General features: G+C 43.6%; 1 pseudogene; it reads left to right on the top strand.

Annotated features, from left to right (window-relative positions):
• The first annotated feature begins 7,966 nt into the window (after positions 1 to 7,966).
• Positions 7,967 to 8,178, top strand: LOC116101369 (annotated as a pseudogene).
• Positions 8,179 to 14,038: the final 5,860 nt, after the last annotated feature.

Here is a 14,038-nt window from a genome sequence, read left to right as displayed (position 1 = left end):
AGGTTTCCAAATCCTCGGTTCGTGGAACCCCACGCAAGTAGGAGCTGCGGGACGGCATCCTACACAGGTTATTTGCAAATTAGCTGAGATGGACCATGAAGCCCTACCAGCCCACCATTTTTTTTTCCTGCCCCTTTTAGGAATTTCCAACAAGATCTGAGAGGCATGCTTTTTTTTTCCTCCAATGTTACCAATTCAATGGTTTGAATCTGTCTTGTGTCCAGTTGTGTGATCAGAACAGAAATACATGGCAAAAGGCGTTACCACTGGGTTCCTGCTTCCAGCATCATGCTGATGTCCATGTTATTTCCAAATACTGTGGATCTACTGTTTCCTTTATCTCAATAGCATTCAGACAGCTACAAGGAGCTACCTCAACAGCCCTTCCCATCCTATGGTCCCATTTTCCTCCTTGCAAGGAAGGCGGGAACAGCCTCATGTCAGGAAAAAAAAAACAAAAAACAAAAAACAAAAAACTCCTAATGTTGGCTGTGGTTCCATCACTATGCAATTGGAATGGGTGGGTTAGACGGACTGTGTGGTGAGTCCAATTACGTTGGTAGAAGCTAGCAGTTGAAGCAACCAGAACTTGTCTCATTAATGGAAAAGAAGAATTCAAAAACTTGATCTCTCATTTCTGTGTGGGCTCAATTTCTTTCAAGAGGCTGGAAGAGCCACAATCACCTTAAGCCTGCCATGAGCAGGGAGGAGGACTGCCTTGGGTCCTGAAAACGGCATTCTCTCCCTCTCTCTTGATAAGCCCTGAAAAAGATGCCAACCATGGCGATGAAACTTCACGTTGACAGTACTGGCCTCTGGCTGATAACACACTGCAAACCTGGATGATCTTGAGCAGCACAGATGTCTCAGAGCTGAGCTACTGACCTTCAACAAAGTCAGCAGTGCTTTGGATGTTCCCACCCATGCCAAGCACCTGCAACCAGGGAAGACTCCACAGTGGGGTTCCCTTAGGCTTGCTGGAAGCTCCCTGCTCCAGAGCCAAGAAGAAGCAAAGCAGATTGGAGGAGAATCATCCAGATTTGCAGGCTGAGTCGGCCATCGAGCTATTCAGACACTACTCACTCTACATAGTTTTCTGTGGCCAATGGAACTGCTGAGTTTTAACCTTTGCTCAATGCAGGTGCATGCTTCTGTCTTCTGATTTGCAGTCATTATTCATTTTTAATGCCTGGAGAAATGTCACCTCTCTGCACCATTGGCCTCTTCAAGTGTTTTGTTGTGATCAATAATGCTACTGTACTTACAGAAGAAAGCATTTGATTAGACCAATAAAAATCAGCTAATTAGCTCTTCAAATATTGCACAAACTCTTGAGGTACAGATGACTGACAGCCTGTTTCCGTTTTCATTAGGACATTTGTTTTGTCTTTAGAGGCAAAAGGCCAGAACATTCGGGTTGAACATGATGCAGAGCCAGTGCGTGCCTGAAGGTATTTACAGAGGCTTTTCTGCTCTCTGTCTCCCTCGAGTGTTTATGGCCTTTAAATGGATTTTTCATAACATGAGGGGAGGGATGAATTTTTTATAAATCTAAAGGATGTTGCATTAGTTACTTTTCTCATTCCCATGACCAAATATCTGACAACTTAGAAGAAGAAAGACTTTCTTGGGCTCATGGCTTTAAAATGTTGGCTCATTGTAGCAGTGTGAGCATAATAGAGCAAGCCAGTTCACATTATATCAGGCAGGAAGTGGAAAAGTGAGATATAAGAAGGAGGCAGGAAAAGACATAGGTTCCAAAGATAACCCCCAGTGACCTAATTCTTCCAACCAGGCCCCATCCCCTAACTTTTACCAACCCCCAATAAATGCAATCATATTATGAACCCAATATGGGACTTTTCATTGATTGGATCAAAGACAGGTTGATCTGATTGTATCTGGAAGTGTATTTTTCTTAACTTGCATGAACTTCTTGATGCAATTAAGTTGATAAGATTACTCATGGCAACACCCATCCTGATAGGATTTTTTAAATAAAGTCCAAACTCTATGTCTGAGAATTAGTGGTACAGTGTGTTAATACCCATAGTCAAAACCGCTCTCAGCTTTGGAGGGAGCTACCCACAGCCAATACAGAGTCGTAATAGACTGACTATTCCAATCTGCAGTGGAATTGGGCCATGCCTATATGGTAGGGAGCCATGACAATATATATCCCTATTATGTTTGATAGAGTACCCATTTTTCTTTAGATATCCTTTCTGGAACTGGAATTGGAAATAACAGTTTAGATGAGATGCTACCTGTGATCTGGAGGAGTTAATGACATTGTCATAGGGCATTTGCCAGCCACTGTAATACAGAAAGAGAGGTCTCACCACCTCACAGACACAACATGTTCTAAAAGCCTCAAGGACAGCTTGCTTCGTGGCAGTTGAGGATTAGGAATGGATGTCGTGAAAGGATGGTGTGATGGTTAATGCTAGTTGTCAACTTGACAGAATCTAGACTCACCTGAGAGATGGGTCTCTGGTCATGTCTGTGGGAGATTATCTTGACAACATTAATTAAGGTGGGAAGATCCACCCCCCCATAAGGCCAGTTATTTTCTGGGAGGAGATCCTGGACTGTGTAAGTGGAGAGAGCAGGACTGAGCAGCAGCACAAAGTCAGTGCTCTCTGCTCTCTGCTTGCTGACTTCAGAGGTGATGAGGCCAGCTGCTTCAAGCTCCTGTTGTCTTGACTTACTGGTAATGACGGATTACACCCTTGAACTGGAAACTATAATAGACCCTCTCTCTGAAAGTGAGTTTCTTGGGTTATTTTATGACATCGACAGGGAAACAAATAGGTATACAGCATTCCAAATAAACTTTGAAGGAGATGCAAGAACTCAAGGAGATGGAATAGGGGAGAGACTGGGGCTTGGTTTAAGAGAGGATCAAGGCATGAAGTTCTAGGTTGAATAAGGAAGAAAGGTAAGCTCCCTCCAGGCCATGGAATTATTGAACTTGGAAGTCTCTTAGTAACTGACCATTTGAACTTTGACAGAAGCCAGGTATCAGAGATTAGGAGGGGCTGATGTGAATGGAGAACAAATATCCCAGGGTTGATAGAAACTAGAGCCCTAGGAAAAGAACAATGGGAGGAGGCAAGGTTAGAGAGCTTGGTAGGGGCCTGGAACCTTTTCCTGCTCTTCTCTGACACATGGTACTGACTGCTAACACCAGCTGAGGCCAAGGTAGAGACGGAGGCCAAGCTGCCCACTGCTCCGAAAAATCAGAGAGGGTTGTATACATATTGACTCCCAGTGGGAACTAAAATACCAGCAGCAGATTTTTGAGAATCACCTGAACAAATAGGGACATTTCTGTTCTGTTTTTAGTTACATTGTAGGCGCCACAAATTACAGAGGCAGTTAGTCCTCTAGCTCTTGAGGGATAATGACATTGGTTTTACTCGAAGGTCTTCATGTTCTTTCCACATCCTTTAGTGTATAGGTAGGGGTGTTTCCCAGGACATCCAGAGGAAGAGCCATGACCCACATAGAGCTGAGGATACTCCAAACTTTTCAGACCCTACTGGGATTGTCTTTCTCATTTTAGAAAAGGATGACTCAAGGCGGATGCTGACAGAGGCAGGACTGTGTCAAAAGTGGCACCAAGGGAGCTGGCACTGTCCTCTCTCCTTCTGGGGCGTGACTTCAGATCTCATCCTTGAGTGGCTGCAGCTCATAAAGGTGTTCTGGGAGACAATATGAGTCACCGTAACACTAGCTCCCTTTGACAGCTCCTGCTTTGCAGTGAACCATGCACGCCACATCAGAGCAGAGTGCAACTCTGCCTTGAACTACAGCTTCCTCCCTTGAGCTTGCAGGAGCCCGCTGAGGACAGAGTGATTTTTACCATCTGTCTAGTTGCCTGAATCACAGACTGTTAGATTTGGGGGCTTCCTCAGCATTGATCTAGTTTTTGTTTGTTACCAACTCTGAAGTGCTCAAGTACTTCTCAAACGTCCACCATTCTTTTCACCGGAGAACTTCCGGTGATGAGTATCCTACTAAATGAATCACTCAGCGTGGGCACAAGCTGCCACCAAGTCCACCCACAGCTCAAATCTATGCATTTCCAAAGCGTCTTAGCCATGGAAGTCGAGGACTGTAATTTTGTTCATTTCAGTTAATGCAGCTTGGGGTCAAGATGACCAGCCTGAGTCTGTAGCTGAAGGAGTCAGTGGAATGGAGAGCTGAGGAAGCAGCCCTTCAGTGTGGCTCTCATGGCCACAGTTGGCCAGAGCACTGTTTTCTTTCCAGCCTTTCATTTCAGGCCTGGCCCTGGACTCCATCTTCTCAAGTCTGGTGTGTGCAGTGATCTCCTGATTCCCTCCCTCACTCTGAGTGCCCTATTCCTGGCCATCACCTACGCTCCTGGTAAGTGAGTCCTCCCCCTCCATTTCCATAAATCTTCAGTCTACCTCCCCATTGTCTGTGTCATAGAAATCGAGCTCCTTGGTGGTATTAAAGGCTCCAATCCAGCAGCCCATAGATGTAGCTCGCCACATTGACCGATGTGTTCTACTCTCATGAATTCACATATTCCAGTGTTTGAAACTCTCTACCATTCTCCAAGCTTTGTTCTTCCCACCTGGATGTCTTTTAAGACCCAAAACTACTTTCCCTTAAAGATGGTTTTTGTAGGATGCCGTCCCGCAGCTCCTACTTGCATGGGGTTCCACGAACCGAGGATTTGGGAACCTGTAATGGGTGATAGAGAAAAGAGACAGACGCCAGGAGAAATGGTCTCATCAAGGCGCAACTTTACTTAGTGAACACGGAATATATATATACTTAGATAAGCACAGGCATGCATTTTACATTCAGGTGAGAACAGACATTCGGCAGGATCAAAGCTAAAACTCTAACACAAAGGATTCCAGGACGGGATAGGGAGATCAAAGGTTCACGGCTTCCTAGGGACCTGGTATCTGGTCCTTGAATCATTTACATAGGCTCCAAACCCCCAGCGAGCTAAGTCTCTGGTTTCGGATTTGAGTTCTTTCAAGAACACAGCAGGGCCACCACAGGTTTTGTCAACATTTCACAGTGTATAATCACTTGGGAAGAGAGTCTACATGAGAGATCACCTAAATCAAGTCATCCTGTGCACACCTGTGGAGGATTGTCTTTATTGTATTAATTGAAGTGTGAAGGTCTGCCTACTTTGGCCAACACCGTATCCTGGGTTTGGGTCCTTGTCTGCATAAATGTAGAGGGTGCTGAGCACACCATAAATGCATCCTTTCTCCTCTCTGATCTTGACAACAATGAGATTAGCTGCTTCAAGCTCTTGCCTTGACTTCCTTGCGGTGACAAACTATAACTCAGAACTGTACCTTGAATGCACCCTTCTGTTGGGTTATTTTGTCACAGCAACAAGAATGAAACTAGGGCAGAGGCTTCGTTTGTATTTATGTCCTTCAGTGTCTAGCATGAGGCAGATGATCTGGATATAGTATGTGGATTGAACAAAGATGACCCATGACTTCATATATGCATGAAGCCACCAATCAGAAGCCAATCAGCACCTCTCATGATTGACTGCTGTTTCAGATTCTGCTCAGGCCCAATAAACCAAGAGTTCCCATGGCTGGTGCAAGGTCCGAGGTCTCCTTCTGTGGAGCTGTGCTTTTGGAAAGCCCCGACTCTGGTTTGGCAGCTCTGTCAATTTTTTTTTTCCCCTTCTGAATCTTGCAAGTGATTCCACAGCTCCTCCTCACAGAGACAGGGGAAGGTGGTACTAGAATCAGGGCTTTGTAAAGGCACAGAGAACTGCAGCAGACAGCCTTCCACAGGAACCAAACAGGAAAGCAGCCTTGACTGAGATGTCAGCAGGGGCCTCACTTTGTCTGCTTTCTGAGCACATGCTGACCCTCATGAGAAGGGACTGGGACTTGCCTGTCTTGGAAATCATCACCGGATTTACACTGCATCCACTTTGCCTGCTATGGGCACTGCCAGTGTGGTGGAAAGGACAATAGATTCCCACATAGACTGTGAAAGGTGCCTTAATATTTACAGACTGCATGGCTTGATCAAATCAACCCACCTCCCTGGACATGCGTTCATCTGCAGAATGGAGCCTATTGTTTTGTCTTAGGAGGAGGGGATACACGAACATATGTCAGGGTTCATGAGCAGTGAGTGTCCGTCCCTTAGCACCTTCACTTTCTAAAGAAAGACCGAGACAGGTCTGGAGACAGTGGTTGTTAGACTTAAGCTAGTGGGTAATCAGGACACATGTGCCAAGCCCACCTTCAACCCTCTTTATTTCCATCCTTATACTCAACTCTGCCATCCTTGCTGCTACAGGAAGAGACAGGCATCCTACTCGTAGTGTCTGGATTTCAGGAGAACGTGCCAGACTTCAGGTTGGCGGTCTAGGAGGCATCAGGGCACTAGGATCCTCCCCCCCACCCCACATGTAAAAGAAACACATCTGAACTAAGCATACCTTTCCTCCATACCTCTCTCCCTTAAGTTAAAAACTAACAAGATTCCTTCCTCACTGTGCAAGACATATCCCCCAACCCCTCCCTCAAAAACATTCAAAATAGGCTTCTTTCCCCTTCCTAGTAGTCCAAAAGCTTTTCCTTTCCCACAGTAACCTGCCACACTCACGGTCAAATCCCCAGTTAAATAAATCTTTTGGCCTCAAGGAGCAATCTTCTTCCTAGAGTGTCCTCTATCAAATTCAAGACCTTTCCATCTCCCACTGGGTGTGTTCCCTCCCTTTCTACTCTGCCCACTCTTCCACCATACCTCAAATCTCTGCTAATAATCTCCTGCTGAAGGAAGTGAATGAACGAGGGGGCAGTGATGGACTGCAAGCTTGAGATCTGCAAATTAAGGTAGAAACTGAAAGTCCCGGGCTCTGGAAATTTCCTTTCAATCTTCAGAGAACCAGGACAGGGTATCTTGTCTGCCTTGATCTTCTTCCACCTGGAAGGACATTATTCTATCTCCTTTTGGTATCATGCTTTTTGCTGAAGAGTCTGGAGGAGTGAGAATTTTGGCTCCTATAAAAACATAGAAATGTTATGGGACTATGTTTTTGTTTTAATCCCCAGTGTGGGATATGAGGCTGCTTCAGATTGTCCACAGCAGCTGACTATGAGTTGCCTCTTGCTCTAGCAGGGGTGTGATTTTGTCAGCTGCAGGTAGCTTCTGCAAGTGTATGACATTTGGGATTCTGGGGAGTCTTGAGAGGGTATATGAATGCTAAAGCCCCAAAGGGGTGTGGCAGCTCCTGCTCCTCCTCCTGCTGCTCCAGATGCTGCTGTCCCTGGTTGCTAGTTGCTAGTTGCTGGTAGCTGTTTGCTGTTGTTGGTTGGAGATATCCTGATGACAAACATCAAAACTGCCCCAAGGATTACCCTTGTATTGGGGATTGGAAGGGATACATATGGGTGGAGAAGGGAGGTAGAAATAGGAACTCATAAAGTAGCCAAAAGTCTGGTTACAGACTGGTATTATTATCTTTTAAAGATAATGTATTTTTCTTTTCCAGTTACATAAAACACATATTCCCTTTGCTTTTATTGGTCAGTGGCTCTATTGGCAGGTGATTAGGTGTGCCTTTCATTTTATTACCCTGGTTGGGATTTGAGGGTTTCTTAGACATTTAGAATAATGTGTCTCATCACCTGCAGACTAGTTCCAGCCATTATTTCTTAGATACTGTCACTAGGTAATTCTATCTTCACCTCTGAGATTGTAGCTATATCCATGCCAATGGACCCAGCCTCGTATGCCTCTCAGGCATGGCACTGCTTGTCACTGTGCTATTATTAGGTTTAGTGCTAGTCTATTAGCTGTATTCTAAATCCAAAAACATGCCAAGAAGCAACTAGTGACCACACACATGTCTAAGCAGCCGATGGATTAAAAAGTAAATGATGACACATGGGACAAATGCAGCTGGTTGTCTTTCTGCCAAGAGGCAGCCATGTTTCCCCAGTATTATGTCCAAGAGAAAGGGCTATCGCTTCTATGCATTGAAGAAATTTGACCTTATGGGACAACAGACTTGATCTGCCCATCCTGCTCAGTTCTCCCCAGATGGCAAATACTCAAGACAACAAATACTCAAGACATCAAATCACCATCAAGAAATGCTTCAAGGTGCTCATGACCCAGAAGCCAAGTCCTATTTTCTGAACATTCATTAATCTCTTGTGCTGCCTACCCCCAGGCCAATTATCAGCATCCAAATGTGTTAATCCATGAGCCTTGAAGCCTACCTACCCATGCTGTTTGGAATGTTGTCTCACTGCGTGATTGAGTCTACAGTGACAGGATTGTCCATAAAAGCAACAATCTTTTTTTTCTCATGTTTTGACTTACTGCCAGGTTATTAAAGATACAATGACTTGAGGAAGAAGCAAATGATAAGGAATTAGAGAACAACTAGAGCATTTATGATAAAAAAAAATCACATGAGTAAGATTTGACTAAAACAGCATTCATTGGACAATGTATAGTTTCCATGCAAGTAATAAAAAACAAGTTTAGGGGGCTGAAGAGATGGGTCTAGTGTTAGAAGTACTTGTTCCTCAATCCTGAGGCCAGAATTCAACTCCCAACACCTTTTACATGGTACCTGGAGACCAAAACTTCCAGTTGCCTGAATAAGTCATGAAGTCTTTATTTACTGTCAGCACCTTTTACATGGTACCTAGAGACCAAAACTTCCAATTCCCTGAATAAGTCATGAAGAGTCTTTATTTACTGCCCATGGGGCTGTCCCAGGCAGAGTAGTGAGAAACCATCTTGAGCACCAGTTTGTGTTTTTAAGGGCAAAATCACAATTGTGACTATACAGAAAGGCATCTGTTGGGCATCTGCAGGCCTCTGCAGCAGCAAGCATTGCTTACAGAAGTGGAGATATGGCAGTTAAGTGGTCAGGCAGTTCTCACAACCTCTAGGTCAAGGGACACATTGTATAGGAATGCATGGCTAGTCCAGAAACCAGTTTACCCAAGACAGTTTCATCAATACTTAGAGTATTGTTAGGAACACTTCCATGACATGGCATATATATTGTTTATTAGCCTGCTCTCCTCCCACATGAGGCCACTCACAAATATCTGTAATGCCATCTCCAGTGGATCCAAGACTCTATGGTCACCTACACATGCATGTACACATATACTCACACAGATACATGTTTACACAGGTAAGTATAATCAATTTTAAGAGAAAAGTTTTTCAAACTTAGACAATCTAAGTTTCTATCTTAGGAAGCTAGGGGGAGAGCAAAGATGATGCAGACTCAATGGGAAAAAGGGTGCAAGAAGCAAGGCACAGAAGCATGAGTGGAAGTCAGTGAGGCTCAAAGCAGCCTTTCTTGGTCATTGCTAATTCAAAAATTAGTAAACCTTTAGATAAGTTGATCAGGGAAAAATGAAGGAGACTGGTGATGTTCTGGTGACTAGGTAATTGTCCAGGATGTCTGAAGTCTTGGGTTCCATTGTCAGTACCAACAGAAAAGGAGGAAGAAGAAAAAGGTGAAGATGGAGGAGAGGGGGATAAAGTAGAAGATGGAGGAGGAGGGGAGTGAGGAGTGGGAAGGAGCAAGTGGGTAGGAGATAAAGAAAGGAAAGGGGAGGAGGGAGAGATGGGGAAAAAAGGAGAAGAAAGGAGAGGAGGAGGAGAAAAGAAGTATCAAGCCTACTATGAAGTTATGATAATCAAATAATGAGCAAATAAAGACTGAAATAATCTTAAATAGCTAATAAAAGCATTTTAACAAAACTTTATACCAATATATTGACAGCATGGATGCAATCGATGAAACGAAAACAGTTCTTGACAAATAAAAACTAACAAAAGAGATTCAAGAATAGGAGAAATCTGAATTATTTAGTACTTAATTCATGGTTTAAAATATCTTCCTACCATTCCAATGAAACTGCAGCCAAACATTTTTATAGGAGTCAACAATTCAGGTCAATATCTGTAAAATAAGTTGAATTCTTTTTAAAGATCTCTCTACAAAGACAACTGTTGTCTTAAATTCCCTTGCTAATGAAGTTCTTAAACATATAACTATTTCAATTTGTTTGTCAAAGTCAAGAACCTGTAACAATGCAGACAATTTTAAAAAATTGGATGGAGTTTGAGATCTTTGTCTGGTTTCAAAACCTATTGTGAAGTTATGATAATCAATACTCAAGACAAAATAAACGAATAACCTCATATACAGGATAAAGATCCCAGAAAGAGCCTGCATAGGTGTGACTTGTAACAGGCCCCCAGACCTTAGCACAACTGACGCCATGATGGAAATACCATTCAGACCATAAGACTTAGCATGTAGACAGCACCACCTGCCAAAACAAAAACAAAGCCCTAATCCATAAAAGCCCATACTTCTAGGAAAGTCTCTAATGTACTAACCTTGCATTTTGGCTTCTATAGTTCAACTTCTGGCTAAGCATTCTTCTTAACTGAAATATGTCAATCCTGGATATGGCTTTTGTGCTTAAGGACTCACTCTGAGAAAGGCTTAGGGCTACACTGGGATGCAGAACACCCAGTGTAGTTGCCAGCCAGCTAATAAAGAGTTTCTATTGGCGTAAACCCATGTCTGAGTAGTCTCTGGTAGATACCCTACAATATGACCAACCGAAATTTGGCATCATTTTCTATGTTAACCAATGAGGAAAGGATAATTCTTTTCAATATGTTATGCAATACCAGCAATTGGAAGGCAGAGGCAGGTGGATCTCTAAGTTTAATTACAGCATGGTCTACAGTATGAGTTCCAGAACGGCCAGGGCTACATAAAAAAAATTGAATACACATAAAAGTGAACTTTATTACTTTATGTCATCTCAAAGACTAAACTTGAAATAAATCACTGACCTAAAATTAAGGACAGAAACTTCACACCTTTAGAGTAGAGAAAGTTCATTGTGACCCAGAAAAGTACACACCCCCTCTCCAAATAGATGAAATGACAAAACTAAAATCTTTCCAAAGACTTTTTCAAGAAAATGAAAACAGCAGAGAAAATATTTGTAATTATTTATCTGACAAAAGTCTTATACCCAGAACACCTGCTATGTGAGAATAAACAACTCCAGATTTTAATCACATGTGAAGCCAGATGTGGTGGCTAAGCTTATAATCCCAGCTCTCAGGAGACAGGTGCAGGTAGATTGTGAATTTCAGGCCAGTCTAGGCTACACAGCAAGATCTTGTCTCAAGAAAGAAAAAAAATGCATGAAATTTGAATAACTCATGTGAGATATGAACAGCAAATGCACCATACATCATAATGGTCAGTAGCCTTTATTATGAGGGAACAGAAAACACCAACAGCATGACGTACCTGATAAAATGTCAAAAATTAAAAATAAATAAAAATAAAATACCACTATCTAGTGCTTACAAGAGTAACACGGGGCTGGAATTGTGTGGCTGGTGGAAATAAGTTGGAACAAAATTCTAGAGTTTCTTTACAAATTAAAAACACATGAACTGTATGACCCAGCCCTTGTGTTAGCTATGGATGTCAATATCCACAAAGAGATTTTTTTATACAATGTTCTTGAGAAGTTTATTCACCATGTTCCCAAATCAGAATCACATGACTATCCTACAGGTAGGTATAAGGATAAACAAACTGGGATGGTCACACAGTGGAATATTACTGGGAAATAAAAAATGACTCTGGGACCTTACATATTACTATTTCCAGAGAGACATAAAGAATCATGTGCTCATAAAAGCAAGTAAAAGCAAGTTGGGGAAGGAGAGGAGGGTAACAGACCAAGGAAAGGGAGGTGGGATTTTATAAAATCCAGCTGGGTAGCCCAATGAATTTATTAGGGTAACTTGCAGGAACATGGGTAACTTGCTTGCTGTCATATTATAAAAATGTTCCAATCTCAGCATGGCTGACTCACAGACAACTACACCAATGGAGAGACCCTCCACCCAACTGCTTGAAGGAAGGAGGAGCTCAAAAAGATCTGCTAAGCCTCCTGAGCCTTCCCCTCCCTCCTGAACCTTCCCCTCCCTCCTGATCCCATGCAGGTCCATGTGGATGCCACAGATGCCCTGAATCCAGACAGCGATGCTTATCTCTGGCTATGAGGCAATCTGCACTCGACAGACACATAACAGGAGCAAATCTCAGAACATCAGAGAATTGAAGACAACGGTTACACGGTACTAGAAAACACTCTCCAAATCTAACCTGTAGTGACCCAAAGCTGAGCAGTGGTTCACTAGGACTGTAGCATGGGGTAGGTTTGTGGGGACACTTACTGAGATGTTAATGTGATGGGTTGATACATTGATGGAAAATCAAACTGTGCATGAACTGGGTGTGTTCTTTATGTGCAACTTATACCTCAGTTATAGTTGGAGATGAGAGAAGCAGGAAAAGGTGTCTCAGAGAAAAGAGACTGGGAAGTGGGCCTTGGGGCTTTCCTGGGGCTTTACCTTGGGGTATTTGTTTATGTTCATGCATAATAGCAATCCATCCATGTATTACTGATCTACATTTTGAAAGCGAATGACAGATGATGCAGGCAGAAACACCATCACAATGTCCTCACGTACTACCTCAGGAAGCTCTGGCCTCTGCATTCCAGGTCTGCCCTGGGTTCCAGCCCCTGTTGCAGCCTCAGATCCAGATGTGTGTCTTCCTACCTAAAACAACCTTCCTGGGGAGTCAGCACCAGCTTGGACATGTTTGGGAGATTCCTTATGTGCTTCTGGACCCAAGACTGCAGAATGATTAGAACCACATGAATAGGGGAGGGAAGGGAGACTGAGACTGATTTTTTTGCATCCTGGAATCCTGACCTTTTTTTTTTTTACCCCACAGCTGCTGCCTTGAGGCACAGTCACCACAGTGGCCTTTGCTTGTGTCTTTCCACTTTGTACTATGCTAGAGAGAGGCAATATAAAATCTCGGCAGAGGTACTGGGTGGGTGTAGAGAGCTGGGGCTGCTCTTTGGTTCAAACAGCTGCATCTTAACTAGCTTGCAGCATCCTCAGGATCTTAAAGGGCCAGTGCCAGGACTGTGCATGAAGCATGGATGTGTGGATACCTGTGTGTTTCCCACCATAGAAATGTATCTGTAGACTTCCGACAACCAGTTCTGGATGAGAGATGTTCAGAAGACCACAGACAGAGATGGAAATGCCTTTGACAGCAGGAAGGTGGGTACATGGAAGGCACAGGTTCTACAAGGATGGGAACACAAACACCAGGAGGAGAACTAAGTGGGAAACTTGGAGGAATAACCTCAAAGGCTTCTGGGAAACAGAACTTACGCTCAGGGCCCTTCCTTTAGTGTGGAAGATCTTCATGGAGCTCGTGCTAATCAGGGACATTTTATTTGGGCATTCTGAACTTTTCATTATAAACCAAAGAGATTAGACTCTCCCTTTTGGGTAGGGAGAAAAGTATTTTTCACCTATTTAGGTTGACTTCACACCTACTTAGGGGTGAGGGGATTCCTGAGGCCAGAAGGGTAGGAGACTCTCTCCTACCCTTCCCTTCTCCACTGGTAGATGGTCAGGCAGGGTGCTGCTTCCAAGAGAGACACTGGCCCCTGTGCACATCGAGACTCCATGTCCTTTGGTCAGGCTTCTCCAGGGTCTTCAGTACAGAGATTTTTCTGAAACAGTTAACATTTGAGGAGCCATAATAGAATTCTCTAACTTGCTCTTTTCCTAAGTGCACCATACTCCCAAGGTGACCAGTCATTTGTCAGCTTTTCACTGGGCAGCTGAAGGACTGGGGACATCTCTTGTTATGCAGGAGTCCTTCCTGGTGCCGGGCTAAGAGCTGGGATTTTTGTAAGAATAGAGTTACCAGAAGGAGTACTGTGTGCAGCAGGGAAACTTAGGGACACTAATCATTCAAAAGTTACATTCAACAAACTCGAAGTCTGCAAACTCCAGGTCCCAGTGAGAGACCATATCTCAAAAACAACAATGTGGACAAGAGAAAGTGGGAGAGGGAGAGGGAGAGGGAGAGGGAGAAAGAGAGAGA

This window comes from Mastomys coucha, unplaced genomic scaffold (assembly GCF_008632895.1).
Source record: "Mastomys coucha isolate ucsf_1 unplaced genomic scaffold, UCSF_Mcou_1 pScaffold21, whole genome shotgun sequence".
In the NCBI taxonomy this organism is placed as follows: domain Eukaryota; kingdom Metazoa; phylum Chordata; class Mammalia; order Rodentia; family Muridae; genus Mastomys; species Mastomys coucha.
The sequence above is the reverse complement of the archived record's forward strand: the minus strand, read 5'-3'. Positions and strand labels throughout refer to the sequence as shown.